The following is a 21,106-nucleotide window of genomic DNA, read 5'->3' as shown; positions in this document are numbered from 1 at the left end:
ATCCAACCCCCAACGGAAATAAATTAGCAAAAATATCACTTCATAGATTAAAGATAGTTTCATGTATCTTGAAATATTATATTAACCGGTTTTAGTAAAACTACTGGATAAACTGGTTCTAACCCCAACCCGGAAATGCAGAAACACCGTCAAAAGTAGAATATCTAAGAAGTGACCAAGTTATTCTTTTTTTTTTTTTGATCTTCCTAAGGCCAAAAAAATAATTTTATTCTTTCGCAAGATGTGATAAAAAATCACAAATTAATGATTTCACCAGAAACATCTTACGTCACATTAAGATATCCATAATACTTTCCCAAAAATATTAAAATTTCGGAAAAAAACCGAAACTCAACCGGCTAAAATTTGACGACAATCAACTGTAAACGAAATAATTTAGATAAAATAATCAAAAGATATCGAAAATTTTAAAAGTATAATAAACTGAAAGGTGGTAAAATGGGAAACAAAAAAAAACAGATATATGTATCTAAATAAATAAATAAATAAATAAATAAATCTAAATTCATTGAAATTGGTCGAAAATATTGAAAATTTCAAAAAAAAAAATGTCTTTGCCCATATATAGTTGTGGTATATCTTTCGGTGCAATCACTTTCATTATCTTTTCTCTGCCAGAAAAAAAAAAAAGACAAAAGAAGACTTTTACAAAACAAGATAGTGACATAAAGGTTGAAAAGGAAATGGTATCAAAACGATGAGTCATTTCGAACGTTTGAAGTCGAGTTGACCGTCACAGAGCTCCGTGAAAATACTACTCAAAAAAATCAGCCAAATTCAAGTGAGCTATAACTAAGTAGATATAAAAAACCTGAATCTATCTCGACCGTATGGTAACATATGTATAGATAGATTATACTTTACCTGCTTTTTATGATCTTCCCCTCATTTTTCTCGTCCATTTGAAGTTTTTAGTTTGATTGATCTTAAATGTTGACTTGGTTTTCATTTTTTTGTCTTCATCTTTTTTTTTTTAATCATTTCACGGATGGGATTATGTGGTCTCATTTTTGACAAGAAACTGAAATAAAAAAAAAGAAAATAGATAAAAAAAAATTGCACTTAAGTAGTTCAACTGTTTCGTGGTTGGTGTTTTCTTTAATTCTGTTTTTTTTTTTTCTGTTTTTCCTTTAGCCTTTTCAGTTGCTTCTGCATTTTGGAAGATTTTGTGTGATTCAACCTTTCCACTTTTTTTTTTGTATTTGAATCTTTATTGGATACGTGTATAACGAAACCAAGAAATGAATATATCATCAAATTTCAATGTTGGAAAGATACTCTGAACTTTTAAAGTGGAATAATTGAACTTTCAAATGAATTGACTGAATTGAATTGATTGTAAGATGCGCGAAATTTTCCTAGAAGAATTGTTTCTGAAAATTATTTAATATAAATATAATTTTATAAAATAAATAATTCTATATTCATTTAAAATATGTTTATATCATTTTAATTCTCATTTAAACTATTTTTATACAAATGTATAATATAAATAAACAAAATTATCATCATCATCATCAACGGCGCAACAACCGGTATCCGCTCTAGGCCTGCCTTAATAAGGAACTCCAGACATCCTGGTCCACCAATTCAATATCCCTAAAAGCTGTCTGGCGTCCTGACCTAGGCCAGCGCTCCATCTTAGGCAGGGTCTACCTCGTCTTCTTTCTCTACCATAGATACTGCCCTTATAGACTTTCCGGGTGGGATCATCCTCATCCATACGGATTAAGTGACCCGCCCACCGTAACCTATTGAGCCGGATTTTACCCACAACCGGACGGTCATGGTATCGCTCATAGATTTCGTCCTCGTTGGAGGGAAAGTGCGTTTGCACCAGCAGCTCCAAGGTTTCGCTAGAAGATTCCGTCCAGGAGCCTTCCGACTTTTTAAGGAAGGATGGACTCTTATTTTCCTTGGACAGAATCTTACTGCGCCTTGCGGATTCACTAGTGCTTTCAATGTTCTGACAATAGTCTAGCCAAAACCACCTCTTGGCGGTCCTGATGGCCGACTTGTACTTCTTTAGGCAGTCCTTGTATGGCTGCCAGTATTTTTGCCTGTATCAGATGTTGAAGATTTCTCTGGTCAGCTTCCTGAGACCAGAGAGATCTTCGTTCCACCACGGTGGCAGGGTCTTTTTGTTATACTTAGCAGGGCACGAGACTTTGAAGGCGGTATCAAATGCCTTCTCCAGAGCCCCGACCTTTGACTCCAGTTCGTCTGTCGTGCCAATCCTACCAATTTGCACACCGGCGAGTTTGTTCTTAATTACCTGACCACACTTTCTCCAGTCGATCCTCCTGGGGTCTCTAAAGGGCTTGGAGACCTCTGCGGGGAGTTCTAGACTGAAGAGTATCCAACTGTAGTCAGAAAAGGATCTCTGGTCAGACACTCTCCAGTCCTCCACCCTAAGAATCCCATTGTCGGTTATTAGGGTGATATCAAGGACCTCCTCCCAACCGGCACAGTTCTCTGAGCAGGGGAAATGAAAGGTTGGTGTACTGCTCCTGTTACACTCCGATAGATTTGAAGTAATAATAAAATCAAAGAAGGACGTCGTTATGTAGGCTACGGAATCGTCCATCCTCATCTAGGGGGCCAAAAATTCTACGGAGGATTCTTCTCTGGAATGCGGCCAAGAGTTCGCAATTTTTCTTGCTAAGAACCCAAGTTTCCGAGGAATACATGAGGACTGGCAAGATCATAGTCTTGTCCAGTAAGAGCTTTGAGACGTTTCGAGCGGAACAGTCTTTGTAAGCTGAAACAGGCTCTGTTGGCTGACAACAACCGTCCGCGGATTTCATCATCGTAGCTGTTATCGGTTGTGATTTTCGACCCTAGATGGGAGAAATTGTCAACGGTCAAGCGTCAGTCTAGTCAGCCTTATTAATTTCGTCGGGGTACCGAATTCTCTCATGGCCATGTAGTTTTACCCTGGCTAGGCGGCTTTAAAGTCGATGAACAAATGGTGCAACTGTTGTCCATATTCCAACAGTTTTTCCATCGCTTGCCGCACAGAGAAAATCTGATCTGTTGCCGATTTGCCTGGAGTGAAGCCTCTTTGGTATGGGCCAATGATGTTCTGAGCGTATGGGGCAATCCGGCCTAGCAAGATAGTGGAGAATATCTTATAGATGGTATTCAGCAACGTGTGTGATATCTCCCTTTTTATGTATGAGACAGATAATGCCTCGTTGCCAATCGTCAGGCATTGATTCGCTGTCCCATACCTTGAGCACAAGTTGATGAACCACTTGGTGTAACTGGTCGCCTCCATATTTAACCAATTCGGCTGTAATTCCATCGGCTCTTGGCGACTTATGATTTTTTAACCGATGAATTGCACGGACTGTTTCTCCTAAACTTGGTGGTCGCAGTATTTGTCCGTCGTCTTCAGTTGGCAGGACCTCCAACTCGCCGATGTTCTGGTTGTTCAGTAGCTCGTCAAAGTACTCAACCCATCGCTCTAATATGCCCATTCTGTCGGAAATCAGATTTCCCTCTTTGTCTCGGCAGGATGAGCATGGAGGTGTATAAGGCTTCATCCTGCTGACTTGTTGGTAAAACTTCCGTGCCTGGTACGGTTGCTCCCTGTACTTTTCTAGTTTACAGACTTGTTGGTTCTCCCAGGCTTCCTTTTTCTGTCTTTTCTGTCTGTGAAGTCGCTTCTCCGCTCGACGGAATTCGTGATAAGTCTCTGCGTGTGCCCGCATTCTTTGAGAATGCAAAATTACTCGATATGCGACATTCTTCCGTTCCGTTGCTAGCTTACATTAATTATAGGACAAACGGTTTCGTCCAGGGCAGAGGCAACTCTTCAGACGCTGCCTCACCTCTGCCCTGGGAGCCGCGGTTATTGGTTTCGATTGGATTTAATTCGCACCCTTGGCGTGTTTTTCTGAATTTATAAAGGAGCGTTTTCCACCTGATGCCACTCACGGTCACGCTGCTCCCAGGGCAGAGGTGAGGCAGCGTCTAAAGAGTTGCCTCTGCCCTGGACGAAACCATTTGTCCTATAATTAATGCTTGGGTGCCATGCCCCAAACGAGGGATCCGCGGACCAAAGAGACGTGGGAGTAAGTTGCCCTCCATTTGGTCCGGTCCAACAACAAGTGGTTGTGGACTTAGGATCCCTCACTTATCCTAAACAATTAGCTTACATTCATCGTCAAACCAGCCGTTCCGACTCCTTTTGCGGCTGGGGCCAAGTATGCTTGTGGCCGTATCCATGATAACGTTCTTCAGGTGATTGTGAAGATCATTTGTTGATGCTTCATCTCCAGAGGTGGTGGCGTTCGATCAACACGTGGTCAATTTGGTTGAAAGTGACCCACCTATGTTTGTGGACCGCTTTCCGCGCAAACCAGGTACTTCCAACAACCATTTCGTGTAACCCTGCTAATTGAATAATCTGCAGTCAGTGATCATTTGTTTTTTCGTGTAAGCTATGGGAGCCAATGTATCGCCTGAATACGGGCTCCTTCCCTACTTGGCTGTTAAAATCCCCAAGTATGATTTTGATATCATATCTGGGACAGGCTTCGAGGGTTCGTTCTACTGCCTCGTAGAAGGTATCCTTCTCCGACTCTGCAGTCTCCTCTGTAGGGGCGTGAACGTTTATGAGGCTTATATTTCTAAACTTGCCTCGCAAGCGCAGAGTGCATAGCAGTTCGCTTATGTTTTCAAAGCCGATAACAGCAGGTTTCATTTTTTGGCTGACTAAAAAACTTACTCCGAGCACATGGTTTACTGGATGACCGCTATAATATATGGTGTAGCGGCTCTTCTCCAGGAAACCGGTCCCTGTCCATCGCATCTCTTGTAACGCTGTTATATCAGCCCTATATTGGGACAGGGTATCGGCTAGCTGCTCATCAGCTTCATCTCTGTACAGGGAGCGCACGTTCCATGAGAAAATGCGCAAATCGTTGATCCGTTGTCGTTCCCGGGCCCGTCCTGTCCGAGGCTCCTGTTGTGGCTTCGTAACAAGTTGTTTTCCGTGTAAGGTTGTCAGCCCTACCCAACGCCCAACCTGGAGGACCAGTTGGTAAAATTTGTCCCGTTTTTAGGCGCGGGAGACTCGCCTTCATCCTTCTCCGTGTGCAGCTTTTCGTTAAGAAAGAGCTCCCAGCGGCCACCACGTGGAGGTGGAGATAAAGTTTGGTAGTAGAGCTGTTGGCGTTGGTTCAGCAGGCATTTCCCAGATTTTATGCTCCATAGTGGGTACCAATCCACGTTTCGCCCTGGGACCTATACTACCCTTTGACCAGATTATATAATTATCAGAAAACATAAAATGTACAGCACTTTTCCAAAGGAAGGTGGAAGTCTTCAAAAGGCTAGCGCCCTGAGGTTGTTGGTTTTCACCCACTAAAACCAGCTTTCGCCAAGCTACGACTAAGATTTCCCCGTCCACAATTTTCTTTGAAAATATCAGCCTTTCTTTTTAGGATGTGTGTTTTCCAGCTGAGCGTCGTACCTGAATATTTATCCTAATTCACCTGCGACACGCCTTGCCCGTTGATGAAGACTTTAACGGGACTCACTTTTTTGTTAGTTGAAGCTGGACGCTTCAGGTATGGAAGGTTTTGTTTCTTTCTTACATTGGTTGGGTAGCTTCTGAGAATAGACCCTTGAAAGAAGCGACCACTTTTGGCACACGCCCTCCTTCCCTTTGCATTAGATGTCAGAACTAAGATCGATTTTGAAAAGTGCTAATCGAGACCTTTAATTTGGCACCCCACATGACTGATTCGGTGGAAAAAAAATTGCTCCCTCTTTTTCGTGTATGGAGACCCCCTCTCCTTTCAATTTCGCGTACAACCATGTAGCGCACTTCATGCACGGGCGCGCTAGATTGTCCCCTACCCACCAAATTTCAACAGTTTCAAAGAAAACTGCGCGGGACAGACAAAAGGACAGAGAGGCAGACAAACGGACAGACTGACAGGCAGACCTGGAAGTGACTTTCAACTCAAGGCTTTAAAGCTTACTGGGCAAAAAGCAGCGACCATCAGCTCGACATTAGCAAGGAGGATGCTTCCAAATATACGGGGCCCGAAACACAGTCGCGAGTCGTCAACTCTGCCACCAAAAAATCGCAGGCAGTTCCAAGTTGCATATCGGCTAAATGCTCTCCGCACATGCCCCGCCTACCCAACAACATCGTATGAGACAAACTGCGCAATTGCGGGGATGATTCCAGTGGATGTGTAGCCTTAGTAAGCACACTGAGAGGATGAGGTCATTAGCTGCGTGGCAAACAGCACGGGACCAGGCGAAGAATTATCGATGGACATAGAGGCTAATCCTGAACATGAGGATGTGGACTACACGAAACCATGGCGAGACGAGTTACGACTTAACCGGACATGGTACGCCTATAGGTTTGGTTTGGATGAATCGCCAAATTGTCCTACATGCGGCAGAAGATCCAGAACACGATTTCCCCGTCTGCCCAAGATTCGAACGGCCAGGACGAACCCTCGAGAATGAGCTGGGGTTCCCGATAATGGTGGAGAATCTGGTTAGCTATATGGTGAAATCGAATACCGGGTGGAATGCAATGGTGCATAGCGGTGAAACGAATGCACCAACTGCTAAAAGAAGCAGAAGCTGAACGGAGGCATAGAAGCAAAGCTAATGCAACTAACACCACATAAACTGAGCAGCCCCTCGAAGCAATAACAGAACGGTAGTCCCGAGAGGAGGTTTTAGTCGGTAAAAGTCCGGCATGCGTGTCCTCGATTCTAGTTGCGTATCCATGATGGATTCTACGTGAAATACTTGGACCAGAAACTGACTGTGGAATATCCAAGAAAAGAGGAAAATAGGAACAGCTGAATACTAAGTAAGACAGAAGGTCTCCAATCGTATAAGTAGAAATCCCTTCGAGTTTCCGAAAGAATTGCTTACCCAGCAAAGGAAATGGGAATTGTAGAGTCAACTGTCAATAGGACGCTGGCTGCATCTACAGAGAGACTACCGTGTGGGTGCCCATTCTCTCTCTCTCTCTACGTTTCATTCTTCCTCTACGTTCCAATGACAGGGAGCCAACTTCGAGGTTGGGGCATGCCCCATCCATTGACACGTCCCCAGTACCTTCAGTACCTCAGCTTAAAAAATACTGGAATTACGTACTATTAGGCAACACCGTGCATGTCTGAGAATACTCCCCTCAGCAGGCAGTCAAGGTATGTTGCTTGTAGTGAAATAACGTCTAACCGTGTCAATTATCTCCTAAAGAGTGGTCTGATATTTGGGAAGGAGTGACCTTTCCATCATTGCCGTTAAATGGACTTCCAGGACCCACACTAGGGTCTTCAACATGAAAGATGTGAGGCTGATTGACCGGACTCAAGACTCTGACCACAATTCACTCCCTTTTTCAAATTTACATGGAGTCTTTTTGCCTTAATAAATTGATTCTATATTGGATCAGGGAATGGTGGAAGAATGAGCTGATCATCAAGGTCCTGAAGGGGGATATCCCTTTAAAATGCGCTTCCTGATGACGTAAAGAAAGGAACCAAAATAATACTGGAACGCATCAAGCAACCCCTCTAATGCTCTGTCGACAGACAGCAGATGGTTTCCTACCTTGAATCGACTCGGGTAGGCCCTTTCGAACAGATAATGAATCGAACCTTGAGAAAATCTATGATATCAGTGTCACCATGTCAAAAACATATGCCACCGCCTTAACTTTATCCTATCCAGTTGCGCTAGGATTTCAGCCTTGACTATTAACCAGAATGCCAGGTTATGCCTCTCCTTATAGTCCTAGTTAACGGGCTGCCCCGAATATATCCCGTACCTTAGTTACCTTCCTAAATATAGAAGATGGATTCAAAAACTCATATTTTTGAAAAGCCATCCAAGAGGTTCTAATCAGAAAGGGGTTGAAGGATGTCTTAGATAATGGAGAGTATCTCCTATTAAAGAATCTAGGAGAGAATATCAGGGCAACAAAAAGTGCGCTCTTAAAAACTAAAGATATTAGAAAAAATTGCAATCAACGAGGTGTACTCTCCCACGTAGAAAGAAAATAGGGTAACCTGCTGTTGAGAAATCAAGCTGAGGACTCTTAACTGGTCAAACTATCTAACTTGACTTTCTTCAGGTACACATTTCAAAATTATGATACCAATAGCCCGAGATGACAAATTAGGTAAAAAATGGCGCAACAACCGGTATCCGGTCTAGGCCTGCCTTAATAAGGAACTCCAGATATCCCGGTTTTGCGCCGAGGCCCACCAATTCGATATCCTTAAAACCTGCCTGGCGCCCTGGCCTACGACATCGCTCCATCTCAGGCAGGGTCTACCTCGACTTTTCGGGTGAGATCATCCTCATCCATACGGATTAAGTGACCCGCCCACCGTAACCTATTGAGCCGGATTTTATCCACAACCTGATTGTCATGGTATCGCTCATAGATTTCGTCGTTATGTAGGCTACGTATGGGTATCAAGAAATTCTAGAGTTAATTAATATAGTGGGCACCTATACACCAAATTTCTCATCAGGTGTGCCCTTGGTGCAGAAAAGGGAATTCTCAGGCACTTTCCCCCCAGCCGAGACTCGTCACGGAAGGAGCAAGAAAGGGTGGATATCCCCACCCAACACTGCTATATCCAGTTGAAGGCAATATGAAAAGAGGAACAGAGCGAGGAAGAAAAAAAATGGACATCCCCTTTTGAATATACAGGGATCTTCCCTTAAACTCAGCGTAGAGTCATTCACAGTTTCAATCTTTCCACCCAATGTCATATCAATAGGCGTAACCGTTTGTGACAAAAATGCTCTTGGTCGACAGACAGACAGACGACGAACCGATTTTAATAGTTTTGTATTACACAAAAAGTTAAAAAGAGAACTTTATGCTAAAATCATAGCCCTGGGAAGAGTATGCGTCTCCCCCTCGAAATTCTATAATCAAGAAGGAAAGAGAAGAGAAATTTAGAACCCATTGAGAATCGTCCCTTTTCACCCCTTCTCCCAGCGGGTCTGTCCAGGTATAAATGTTTTTTCACCAAATATAGTCATGTGGGGCATCAAACGGAAGGTCTCGATTAGTACTTTCCGATGCCGGTCTTAGTTTTGACATTTGTTGGAAAAGTGAGGAGTGCGGGAGGCCGAAAGTGATCATTTCTTTCACGGACCCATTCTCAGAAACTACCAAATCGAAAAATCAGAAGACTGCCACTATATGGTGCCTAGGTTTCGAAATACCCTCCATGCCGATATCTGTTTAAATAGGCTGCAAAGTCCCTCTTAAGTTCATCACAAAAGGGGAGAAACCGGGGAAGAGGCTGCGCGACAAACTGAATGACTCAACAGGCCAGCAAACCCCGAAAAGAAAAAAGGACTCAACTCCCAAAAACGCGGAGTTCATGAAAAGTACGTCTGAAGCTTCCAGTGAAAATACTGCAGTAGCTACCTCGAGAAAAGGGATCGAACCTTCAAAGGCGGATGCGGAAGCTTGGAGGAAGGTAGAACCGCGGAAAAGAAATTATCGGAGGAAGATTAGACCGGAGGTGATTTTCATTTCCAAACGAGACGAAGGGTCATACGCCGACATTCTCAGGAAAGTGAAGGCAGACCCCGAACTCACCAATTTGGGAGACAACGTCAGCCGCATTAGACGGTCCCAGAAGGAAGATCTTATGTTGGAATTTAAGAAATCCAAGGATGTAACCGCGGACAAATTCTTAAGCCAAATCGGGATAGGGCAGGAGGCCGACATAAGAGCAAGCAGGCCGGAGATCACTATAATCTGCAAAGATATAGATGGAATCACGACAAAGGAGGAGATTTGCGAAGCGTTGGAGAAGCAGTTCGATATTGCCGGACTACAAGAGTCAGCGGTGAAAAGGCAAAGGAAAGCCTATGGGGGAATACAAACCGCCATCATCAGCCTACCAGTGGAGAACGCACTCAAACTGTTAACAGCAGGGAGAGTGTATGTGTCGCCTTAGGGAACAGGTGGCGTTAAAACGGTGCTTTAGATGCCTTGGCTTTGGTCACGTTGCGAAGGCATGCACTAGTCCAAATGACAGGTCAAAGCAATGCAGGAGATGCGGAGTGGAAGGCCACATCAGCAAGGACTGCGGAGCTGACCCAAATTGTCTACTGTGCAAAGGAAAGGAGGGTGTGGACCATCGGCACATTGCGGGCAGCAGCAGGTACCCGGAATACAGGAGAGCCCTTAGCACAAATCGCAGATGACCACAGCTACCCAGGTAGCTGATAAGGGTTTCATTTTTAATGATGAAATTACCAGGGTCCGGGCCGACGATCCAAAAGTCAACACCTCCTTTCTTTGAAACTCCACCGGAGCCATAGTATGATGCCATTAATTCTTCAAATGTTGTGATTGCAATTTTGCAACTAATTGTTTGGCAATCCTCACAAACTTGCAAAGCGAACACATCATCATTAACATTGTTTACTGCGAAACCATGCAAAACAGCAAGCCCCAATTAAGACAATCTTACTTCACACTCACCATCTTTCTGTTCTCACCATAATTTTAACATTTTGGACAGGTACATCTCGTAAAATGGAAACTACCAGATAAAATTTCTTATTTTCACCTTCATTAAACTTGCCTGACAAAAAAAAACAAAATGAATAAAAAATTAATCAAACAAACGTTGCTCGATTGAAAGTAATAAGAAACCAAAAAAAAAGACGAATTGATTAAATTGACAAAAACCAGCAATAGTCATCGAAAAAAAGCATGAACCCAAAAAAATGTTTGGGTGCAACCTTTCAATATTGTATTTAACATGAAGAGATTGTTGTGGATGATTTATGAAGCATCCAAATAAAATTGGAGGAAGATGAAGCAAAAAGGGAGCAGCAAGGAAAGTAGCGACAAAAAAATGGGAACTACCCGCGAATTATGGATGATCACCGATGTAGGGAAGAGTTTGAGGTGGTGTAAACAAAGTCAAAATTGCTCTCAAAGGCACCTCTAACTTTTGACCTCTGATTCGTAAGTAATGTGGGTTTTTCGTCTCCACCTAAATTTGTTCGTAACCAGAAATGTCTTCCACGTTTTTGGTAACCTGGTAAGGGAGAGAGAGTTATCGGAGATAGCCTCTGAAATTGTAAAGCTTATCAAAAATAAACTGCCGGGCTCCAAACCCTCTTTATAATTAACTTGTTATGTAGAAACCACCCTGGAGACACTATGGTAGTCAGTGAACTTAATCCTGCAATGCAGGATTGTCCTCTGTCCTCTGTCCTCCGTCCTCTGTCCCCTGTCCTCTGTCCTCTGCCCTCTGTCCTCTGTCCTCTGTCCTCTGTCCTCTGTCCTCTGTCCTCTGTCCTCTGTCCTCTGCCCTCTGTCCTCTGTCCTCCGTCCTCCGTCCTCCGTCCTCCGTCCTCCGTCCTCCGTCCTAGGTCCTCCGTCGTCCGTCCTCTGTCCTCTGTCCCCTGTCCTCTGTCCTCTGTCCTCTATCCTATGTCCCCTGCTCTCTGTAGCCTGTCCTATGTCCTATGTCCTTTGTCCTTTGTCCTATGTCCTATGTCCTATGTCCTATGTCCTATGTCCTATGTCCTATGTCCTCCGTCCTCTGTTCTCTGTTCTCTGTTCTCTGTTCTCTGTTCTCTGTTCTCTGTTCTCTGTTCTCTGTTCTCTGTCCTCTGTCCTCCGTCCTCTGTATTCTGTCCCCTATCCTCTGTCCTCTGTCCTGCAGGAATGCAGGAATCCCTGAGCCCTACAAGCCCTACAGTCCCTCCTATATGTACGGTGAATTCTTTGACAGTCTTTCAGAAATCCTTACTGTAACTTTCCCCTCTCTTCCCTTCATTGTTTGTGGTGACTTTAACCTCCCTATGCTCTCCTAGCGTAATATTCCCGGCCCATCACAAATTCCAAATTGTTCCTCCCATCCGTCCTCCCTTTATTCCCTTTCATGGACACCTGTGCTGCTCTTCAACCGCACCACAAATCATCTAAATCGCACTCTCGATCTAGTCCTCTCCAACACTCTTATTTTTCCCTATATTGCTCCTGATGTCCATCATCCAGCTCTTGAGTTCGAGGTATAACTGCCACGCCTCAACTCCCATACTATGCGCAAGCCTTCTAAGCTCAACTTTCGTAAGAGCAACTTAGCTCTGGCGTCAATCAACTGGGCTCCCATCCTCTCACCATTATCCTACGACCAAACGCTCCTCTCCTTTCATGCCATTCTGTCTGACCTTCTTCCTACTTACGTTCCTTCCTCCCCCCCCCCCCCAAATCCCTAAGCTCCTACCCACTATGGTTCACCACTGAAATCCATAAAAGACCTCGTCTGGAGCAAGCTGCGAGGAAAAGTTTTTATCCACCGATTGCCATGCAAATTTTGACCGCTTAAGCGTTCTGCAAACTTCAATTAAGTCTAGGAAGATTTATCTGGACAGTGTTGAAGTCGAACTGGCGTGTGGTAACTCTCACATCCGTAACACCCGCAATGCCTCCCACTTTCATCAAATTCTCATTGCCACCTCTCTTCAGCTATTCTGTGATTTACTTATCCTCAGTGCATAACTCCTCCTCCCTCTTCTTCCTCTCTCCTCCTTCTAAGCTCAGCTTTCTTCGAATCTCCTACCATTGCCCTCCTTATTTTCCTCTTTAGTGGAGTACCTCATTGACATTGTCATTTTCCCAGCCTGTGGAAATAAGCCCTTATTTTTCCCATACACAAAGATGGTCACCATACTCTTGCTCAGAATTACCGCCCTATTTCGCTCCTCTCATCCTGCTCCAAGATCTTCGAGAAGTACATTAATGACTGGTTGACCACCCACTTCGGGCATCACGGCTTGATAAAATGTCGATCCACTGGTACCAATCTTCTTAACTTCGTCAACTTTGTGGCTAAATGCGTCAAGTCTCGGCAGGAAGTCCACATCAAGTACATAGATTTTTCTAAGGCCTTTGATTCCGTTAACCACGAGATACTATTGTCCAAACTTGCCTCTCTCAACATTCTACCATTACTTATTACATGGTTGGCCTTCTACCTCTCCTTCAGATCCTACAGTGTTTCCTTTGATGGTTGCACTTTTAGTCCTTTTTCCCCCGCCTCTAATGTGCCACAAGGATCCGTTCTTGAACCTGTTCTAATTTTATTCTTTATTAACGACCTCCGGATAGCTGAGTGGTTAGAGCACAGGGCTATCGTACGGAAGGTCGCGGTTCAAATCTCACTGGTGGCAGGGGGGTTTGTATCGTGATTTGACGTCGGATACCAGTCGACTCAGCTGGGAATGAGTACCTGAGTCAAATCAGGGTAATAATCTCGGGCGAGCGCAATGCTGACCAAATTGCCTCCTAGTGTACCGTTGCGGTCTTGAATGAAGTGCTCTAACACACTTCAAGGCCCTGATCAAATATGGATTGTTGCGCCAACGATTATTATTATTATTAACGACCTCGCCTCTGTCCTCACTTGCCTTTGCTTGCTATACGCGATGACCTCAAGCTGTTTCCTCTGTTTCGTCCCCAGGCAAATCTGGATACTTTGATCCATTGGTACGCAGTCAATAACTTGGCTCTTAATGTCAGCAAATGCCACTCGATGTGTTTCTCACTTGAAACCTCTCCCATCCCTTTCTCCTACTCTCTTGGTGGATGCTCTCTACCCTACCTGAATTCTATCCTCGACCTGGGCGTAAACTTTGACAATAAACTCCATTTTGACAGCCACTACATCGATATCACCAACCGTGCTTCCAAAATGTCAGGTTTCACACTGCGTTCCTGTACTGGTTTCACCTCGATCCGACCCTCCATGATGATTTTCAACTCCCTCGTGAGAAGCATCCTTGAGTATTGTTCTGCGATTTGGTCCTCCTTCCGTAATTGTAATTGTCTTGTCCTAGAGAAGATACAGCGCAAATTCATCCGCTCACCTTCCTACCTTTCGTCTCCCTTACCTCCAACAGCGTAGAATCTTCCTCGATCTTTGCACCCTCTTCAAGCTCTCTACCGGCCTAATGGGCTGCTCCGCCTCTGCAGATAGTGTTCTTCGTAACGCGTCATACAACACGCGTAACGCTGACATTTTCGGTTTGCCCTTCGCGGAACTCGAACCGAGCACATGGAACAGGAGCTTCGCAGGAATTAACTAGGTTAGGTTGGGATTGGGAGGAGCTGCAGTTCGAACCCAGGCTTTTGTTGTATCATTGATAGGGCCACAAACATACTTAGCCCCAGCCGCAAAAAGACTTGGAACGGCTGGTTCGACGATGAATGTAAGCTAGCAACGGAACGGAGGAATGCCGCATACCGAGTAATACTGCAATCTCAAAGAACGCGGGCACGCGTGATGACTTATCGGGAACCCCGTGGAGCGGAAGAGTGACTTCACAGACGGAAAAGGAAAGCCTGGTAGAAACAGGAGGTCTGTTAACTGGAAAAGTACAGGGAGCAACTTTTACCTGATTTCCGGTATAATGGGCTTATTGAAGCAATGGGTTGAGTTTTTGGATGAACTGCTCAACAACCAGAACATCGAGGAGTTGGAGCTTCCGCCAACTGAAGACCACGGACAAATACTGTCACCACCAAATCTAGAAGAAACAGTCCGTGCAATTCATCGGCCTAAAAATCATAAGTCGCCAGGAGCCGACGGAATTACAGCCGAATTGGTCAAATATGGAGTGAACCGAAGGGCCCCTATTTCAGCTTACAAAAACTGTTCCGCTCGAAACGTCTTACCATAGGGTGTCTTACCATTCTTACTATAGAAGACAATGATCTTGCCAGTCCTTACGGGTTCCTCGAAGATTTGGGTTCTTAACAAGAAAAATGGCGAACTCTTGGCCGCGTTCGAGAGACGAATCCTCTGAAGAATTTTTGGAACCCTACATGAGGATGGACCTCTGGGTTGTGGATAAAATCCCGGTCAATGGATTGCAGTAGGCGGTCACTTAATCCGTATGAAAGTCCTGGGGTTTAACGTGAGTACCTACCGTGTAGGCATAATCCCACGGTCCTCTTCGGACACGGATTGAATTTGTGACCACAATCCTGGTTTATACTGAGTGCAGGCTCAGCATTCATACCAGTGGATGCGAGGCCTATCTAACACCTCTACCGCAACTAAAGGGTACGGCACCCGAGTTGTACAGCGCAACTCCACGCTTGAGCTCCGAAGAGCTCTGCCCGCGATGTAGGCATAACCACAACTAGGGGGCCAACCACAAATAACCGGGTCGAGAACACATCCTCTAGGAATTCTCCTGGACCATATGCTCTCAGAGGGCCATCCCGGTTCCCATGGTACCAGATAACCTCCGGTGAGGCTTCGTGGCAGAGCCACTTCAGATGAGTCCCTTGCAGACTCGGGTCTGATCGCCCTCCTCGAGTACGTGCGGACTTAATCCGTATGGATGAGGATGATCCAGCCCGGAAAGCCTATAAGGGCAATATCTATGGTAGAAAAAGAAGATGAGGCAGACCCTGGCTGAAATGGGCCGATGGCGTAGACCGGGACGCCAGGCAGCTTTTAAAGATATCGAATTGGTGGACCTCGACGCAAAACCAGGACCGGATACTGAGTGTTGCGCCGTTGATGATGATTGTAGTATTCAAACGCCTTGTTCGCCTCACTTTTGAGTGCAGTTTCCATAATTTATTTTAATTTTTTATTTCTTTTTCATAATTAAAATTAATTAATTAATTTAATTAGTCCGAGATCGTTGTAATTGATTTATGAGAAGCACAAGCAAATAATACAATGATCATGGAAAATATTTAATTGGGAATTGCTCATCCGATGGATGGATTATGACTTCTTTTTGTCAAAAAAAAAACTCTCTAAGCTTCACCTTGATTTTGTAGTATATCTAGATTGGATGCAAACACTATGGCTAAGGCACTTGAGATTTATTTAGTTGGATATATTGCAGGCCTTTCCGAATGACTAACCAAGTGTGTGGCTATTCTTAACTGCCTCTCTATTTACTTCTCGACATGTCGCTAATTAGTCGCAATTGTGTGATTCCCAAGAATTTGAGCCTATGGCGAATCGTAATTGTTAAAAACGTGCAGAAATTGAAACTGCAAATATCTATGAATGATAAACTTCCCCAATACATTCAGAAGTCCGGTCCATTGAGTGTGAATACTGCCTATTAAATGTACGGTGGCTGAGACTGCGAAACCGAGGCCTTGACCATTTCAACCTACGCATCTTCCCCACTGCCAGTTAAAAAGGTTAAAAGCTAAGTTAAATTTTTGCAGAAATTCGATCATAATACTTTTTCCTCGATTCTCGCTTTTACTCCAAGCACTATTTTCCTGTCAAAATCTTGTGTAATAAACATATAAAATGAGGTCGAAGGAATGACGCCCCATTGCCGCCATTTGTAAAAATCTGAAGCCTGCCATTGGCCAGAAGACCATCTTGAGTTTGACCTTCGAGACGAAAAAATATGTAAGTAAAAGGGGACAGCAACAATAAAGGCTGACCCGAACCCAACTGCGGTCCCGCGGGTACCTAAGTGCAGTTCGCAGGTGCAGTCAAATTCCGTCCCGCCCCCCACCCTCTAAAAAAAAGTTGGACAAAATTCTTCACATCTCTGCAACTTAACTTAACCGATGACCATAATAAAATAGAAATCCTAAAGCCACCAAAACTGCGATGTCTTACCCGATAAGGTAACTACCATATGGAAAAGATCGGGGGAGTGGTTTCGGCTATGTGCAGCCAATGTGAGAAGGAGGAGGAGACGGCCCTGGACTTTTTATGCAGCTACCCGGCATCCGCAGATCTCAGACGAAGACACCTTGGCAAGGTTTTCTTCAATGAAGAATCTGCGCACTCTCTGCCTCTGGAGAATGTTCTCAGATTCGCTAAAGCCTGCGAACACCGTAGGCGGGAAGCCATTGAATAGGCAACTTACGGGGATAGTACAATGGGCCTAACAATGGCCTGAGTGCTCGGAGCTGCGGCTCCCCCCAGTAAACTGAGGATGCCGGGCAGCTGCATAAAAAGTGCAGGGCCGTCTCCTCCTCCTCACACTGGCTGCACATAGCCGAAACCACTACCCCAATCTTTTCTATGCTCCTTAAATTAGGGGCAGTGTCCCGTCAAAAGCCCTACTAGGGTTTTCATGTCCAACTTCTTAAGGGACAACAAAAATGCCTCTCTAGCGGCCCTAGGCTCTTTCAAAAGCAAGAGTCCAAATTTCTCCACTCGGTTGCGTGAATCCTTGCAATTTCACCCTTCAGAGTAGACTTGACAGTAGATGGTCGGATTCCAAGAGCTGGTTCTGGCCCCACCATTGTAGATCCAGACCCTCGGCGAGCCAGTCTGTCAGCCTTCTCATTACCGGCGATGTTAGAGTGCCCCGGCAACCACATCAGGAATGTTTCCTTCAGTCAGCCAAGTTTCAGCAGCACCTGATGGCAACACCACACCAACTGGCTTGATATGTCGTTGCCATTTCGTGCTGATAATGCCGCCCGACTGTCGGAACAGATTCGAATGGTGCGACCCCTCCATTTTTGTCGCAGACATTCTTCTGCTGCCAATGAAATGGCATATATCTCCGCCTGGAATATGGTCGTCATTTTTCCGAGGGGTCGGGCCAGTTCTATAATCGGATTTTCCGAGAACGCTCCTGCGCTCGAACCATCCTCCATGACTGACCCGTCGGTGAAGATTATTCGGTCTGTAATCTGAAAAGACTCATGGCCACTTGTCGGCCATTCTTCTCTCCCGGTGATTACGACAGTGTATGTCTTTTCAAAGACGAATCTACGAACGTGGAGAGCAGCGAAAGACGATTGTAGAGCAGAAACAGTCGCACTCCCCGCTGAGATTGCTGCTTGCGTCAAACGGACCGCAGATAGCCATCTGCAAAGCGAACTGGGAAAAAAGCGAAAAGAGGACGACGTGCCCGAAGGAGACAGCTCGCGACTGGCAGAATCTTGTTAACGAGGTGAATGAGGACCCGTGGGGACTTGGCTATAAGCTTGTCACCCGGAAAATCGGGGCTCTACGGAAGTCCTGCATACTTAGCACCGACCAGATGGACCGCATTGTGCGGGCGTTGTCCCCCAGACACCCTGACGGGTTGATGTAAATAGCGCAGAAAGCATCGCGGATTGCCCACTTTTCACAATGAGAGAGCTCGAAGAGGCGGTTCTTACTATGAAAAACAGGATGTCGCCAGGTCCTGATGGAATCCTGGCGGAAATTTACAAACTGGTGTTCCGCCAACGGCCAGAATTGATGCTTGGAGTATTCAACGCTTGCCTGAAGGAGGGCATTTTCCCTTGTCGCTGGAAAGTGGTCAGACTCGCGTTGATCAGTAGGGGTAAAGGAGACCCGGAGCTCCCGCCTCCATACCGACCCCTGTGTATGCTTGACACGACCGAAAAAGTGCTCGAGAAGCTCATCAGGGACTCGCTGAAGCGATCCGTCCTGCCGTGGACTTATCCGCAAGGCAGTTCGGGTTTAGAATAGAGAAATCTACAGTGAATGCTGTTATGGAGGTCATAGATGCAGTTAATCGAGCCGAGGCACACAGCCGCTGACCTCGACGGATAGTGTCGCTTGATGTCAGAAATGCCTTCAATTCCGTAAGATGGACAGATATGCTAGGCATACTAGAGAACTCCTTTCACGTGCCAAGCTATCTCTTGCGGATATTGAGGAATTATCTGAAAGACCGCTCCCTGCTCTATGAGACGCTAGAGGGCCAAAGGAGGATGGAAATCAAGTCGCGAGTAGCACAGGGATCCATCCTTGGGCCGGACCTCTGAAATGCTTCCTGCAGACGACGTTGCAGCACTTGTTGCCGGACGCACTATTGAACAGGCGCAAAGCAGACTTGGCATATTGATGCGACGGGTAAGCGGATGGATGACTGCTCACGGTTTCGACCTTGCACTGGAAAAAACCGAAGTAGTCATCCTGACCAGAAGGAGAATCCCGACCCTGCGTTCCATATCGATCGGCGAGTTGTTTATAGAGTCAAAACCAGCAGTTAAATACCTTGGTTTAATGCTAGACTCGAAGATGAGCTTCTTCGAGCAAATCAAAGCAGCAGCGGACAGGGCTGCAGCTGGAGTCACAGCTTTGAGTCGGCTAATGGTGAATGTCGGGGGCCCTATATCAACTAGGAGACGTCTCCCATGGGAGCAGCGCAGTCGATTCTTCTCTATGGTGCGGAGGTATGGGGTGATGCCCTTGAGAAGGGGCAGGGAGGGGGAGCTTTGCGAGTGGCGTCTGCTTATCGCACCGTCTCCGAACCGGTTGTGATGATGATCGCGGGAGTGATCCCCGTCGCCCTCCTTGCCAAGGAGTGCAAAGCTATCTACCGCCGTAAGGGCGAAAACTTAAGAGAGGTGGTTGCCCGTGAAGAACGTCAACGCACCCTTACCGAGTCGCAACTTTCTTGGCAAAATGAGCCAAGGGGCAGGTGGACTGCGCGTCTCGTTGGCAACTTAGACCCGTGGTTGAACAGAACGCACGGTGAGATTGATTACTTCCTTACCCAACGTCTAAGTGGGCATGGAGATTTTCAGTCTTACCTGCACAGGATTGGGAAGGCGCGATCTCCTGATTGTCTGTTCTGCAATGGAGTGGCGGACGACGCTGAACACACCTTTTTCTCTTGTGAGAGGTTGGGCGGCCTTCGCCAGCAGCTTTATGCAGATACAGAGGAGCTCTCTTCAGACAACATTGTCAGAGAAATGCTGAAGAGCGCTGGCAGCTGGAATCGTATTGCGCATCATGTTTGGGCTCTTCTTATTGCGAAGAAGATTGAACTCGACCGGCGGAGGGATCGGATGGTAAGGGGTGCCCTGAACTAACAACAACTCCCTTCTTCCCCTCCCCTCGTGTTGGTGAAAGGAATTCCCTGACTTGAAGGTTCCCAAAGTCGGGAGAGCGGGAGGGCTAGCCCGAAGTAATGTGTCAAACGGTTCCGGGCTAGTTCTCTGATGACAGGGAGGTGTTTAGTTGGTAGTCCGCCAGCGTGCTGTTGCGGGAGTGCAACACTCTGTGCGTTAACACCTCAGGCGATCCGGAAATACGATTTATGTGCTCAAATTGAAACCTACGAAGAAAAAATCTTCCAACTATTTTCATTTTAATGGAACTCCATTGAATGTCCTCTGATTGCGGGGGCTCGCAGCTCTCTTTACCGCCGGATATCGGATGGCGGATTCCGTTAATACATAGCTCCGGTTTCTTGAAGAACTGGTTATGATCTTCATTCAGTTGAGGATCCCACCATCCGCTAAGATCTCTTTCCTTAAAGAGGGGAAGGTTAGAAGGGAATAAAGGATTTCAAAGTAATGGTAGAACTAGGGTGTCCAGCAATTTTTGTGCAGCTTCCAGTGAGGTCTTTTAGGCCAGACGTTGCGGAAGTAAAAACCATTGTTGAACTCGGATGAATCATATACTGATTTAGTAATTAACGGAGAATCATCATAGATTTCATGAATGCAATATTATAGAGACGCCATCAAATCATTTTTTGCAAAGATTCAAATTATGCAAGCGACAATGGGTTCAAAACCGCACTTATAATGCGAGTAGAAACCAATTACAGTTCTATTTCCCACTGGGAAGCAATTATAAACAATCATTTGACTGAATTTGCAGATTAGTTAGCTTAGCTTACGTCTACCATGAAACTATTGGAAAACTCGATTATCCAAGCCACCTCAATGATTGAGTAAATCTAGTTGTAACGTACCAAACAGATGAAGATTTTGGTCAGCCGCAAGTGTCCCCCATCAGAGGGGGAACGGGGCAGGCTAGTAAGCCGGCCCAATCTAGATGTATGTGTGTATCTCTTGGCTAGTAAAAGGTATCTATGTGTTTACTGAGGCGACCAACAGTGGGATCGACTGAAAATCAAAAATGAAACAAAGTTGGAATAAAATCAAACCAAACCAACTGCACAGAAGGACACAAAAGCCAAATACAATTTTACTATTCACAATGGCATGATCCCACCAAAACAATAACTAGCAAAGAAATGGAGAAACAAGATACAATATCACACTCACGGATACAGATACAATGCGACCGTGCTGATATCGAAGACCAGAAGC

At 45.4% G+C, this 21,106-nt stretch overlaps 1 long non-coding RNA gene across 1 annotated transcript; it reads right to left on the bottom strand.

The window, feature by feature from the left end:
* Nucleotides 1–725: 725 nt before the first annotated feature.
* Nucleotides 726–21,045, bottom strand: LOC119660874. The gene is made up of 3 exons (XR_005250494.1): nucleotides 20,978–21,045; nucleotides 20,746–20,899; nucleotides 726–1,042 (listed from the first exon to the last, which is right to left on the bottom strand). It is a non-coding gene; the product is annotated as an uncharacterized LOC119660874 (long non-coding RNA).
* Between the last annotated feature and the right edge of the window lie 61 nt (nucleotides 21,046–21,106).

Source organism: Hermetia illucens, chromosome 7 (genome assembly GCF_905115235.1).
Source record: "Hermetia illucens chromosome 7, iHerIll2.2.curated.20191125, whole genome shotgun sequence".
In the NCBI taxonomy this organism is placed as follows: Eukaryota; Metazoa; Arthropoda; class Insecta; order Diptera; family Stratiomyidae; genus Hermetia; species Hermetia illucens.
This window is presented reverse-complemented; position numbering and strand designations above follow the sequence as displayed.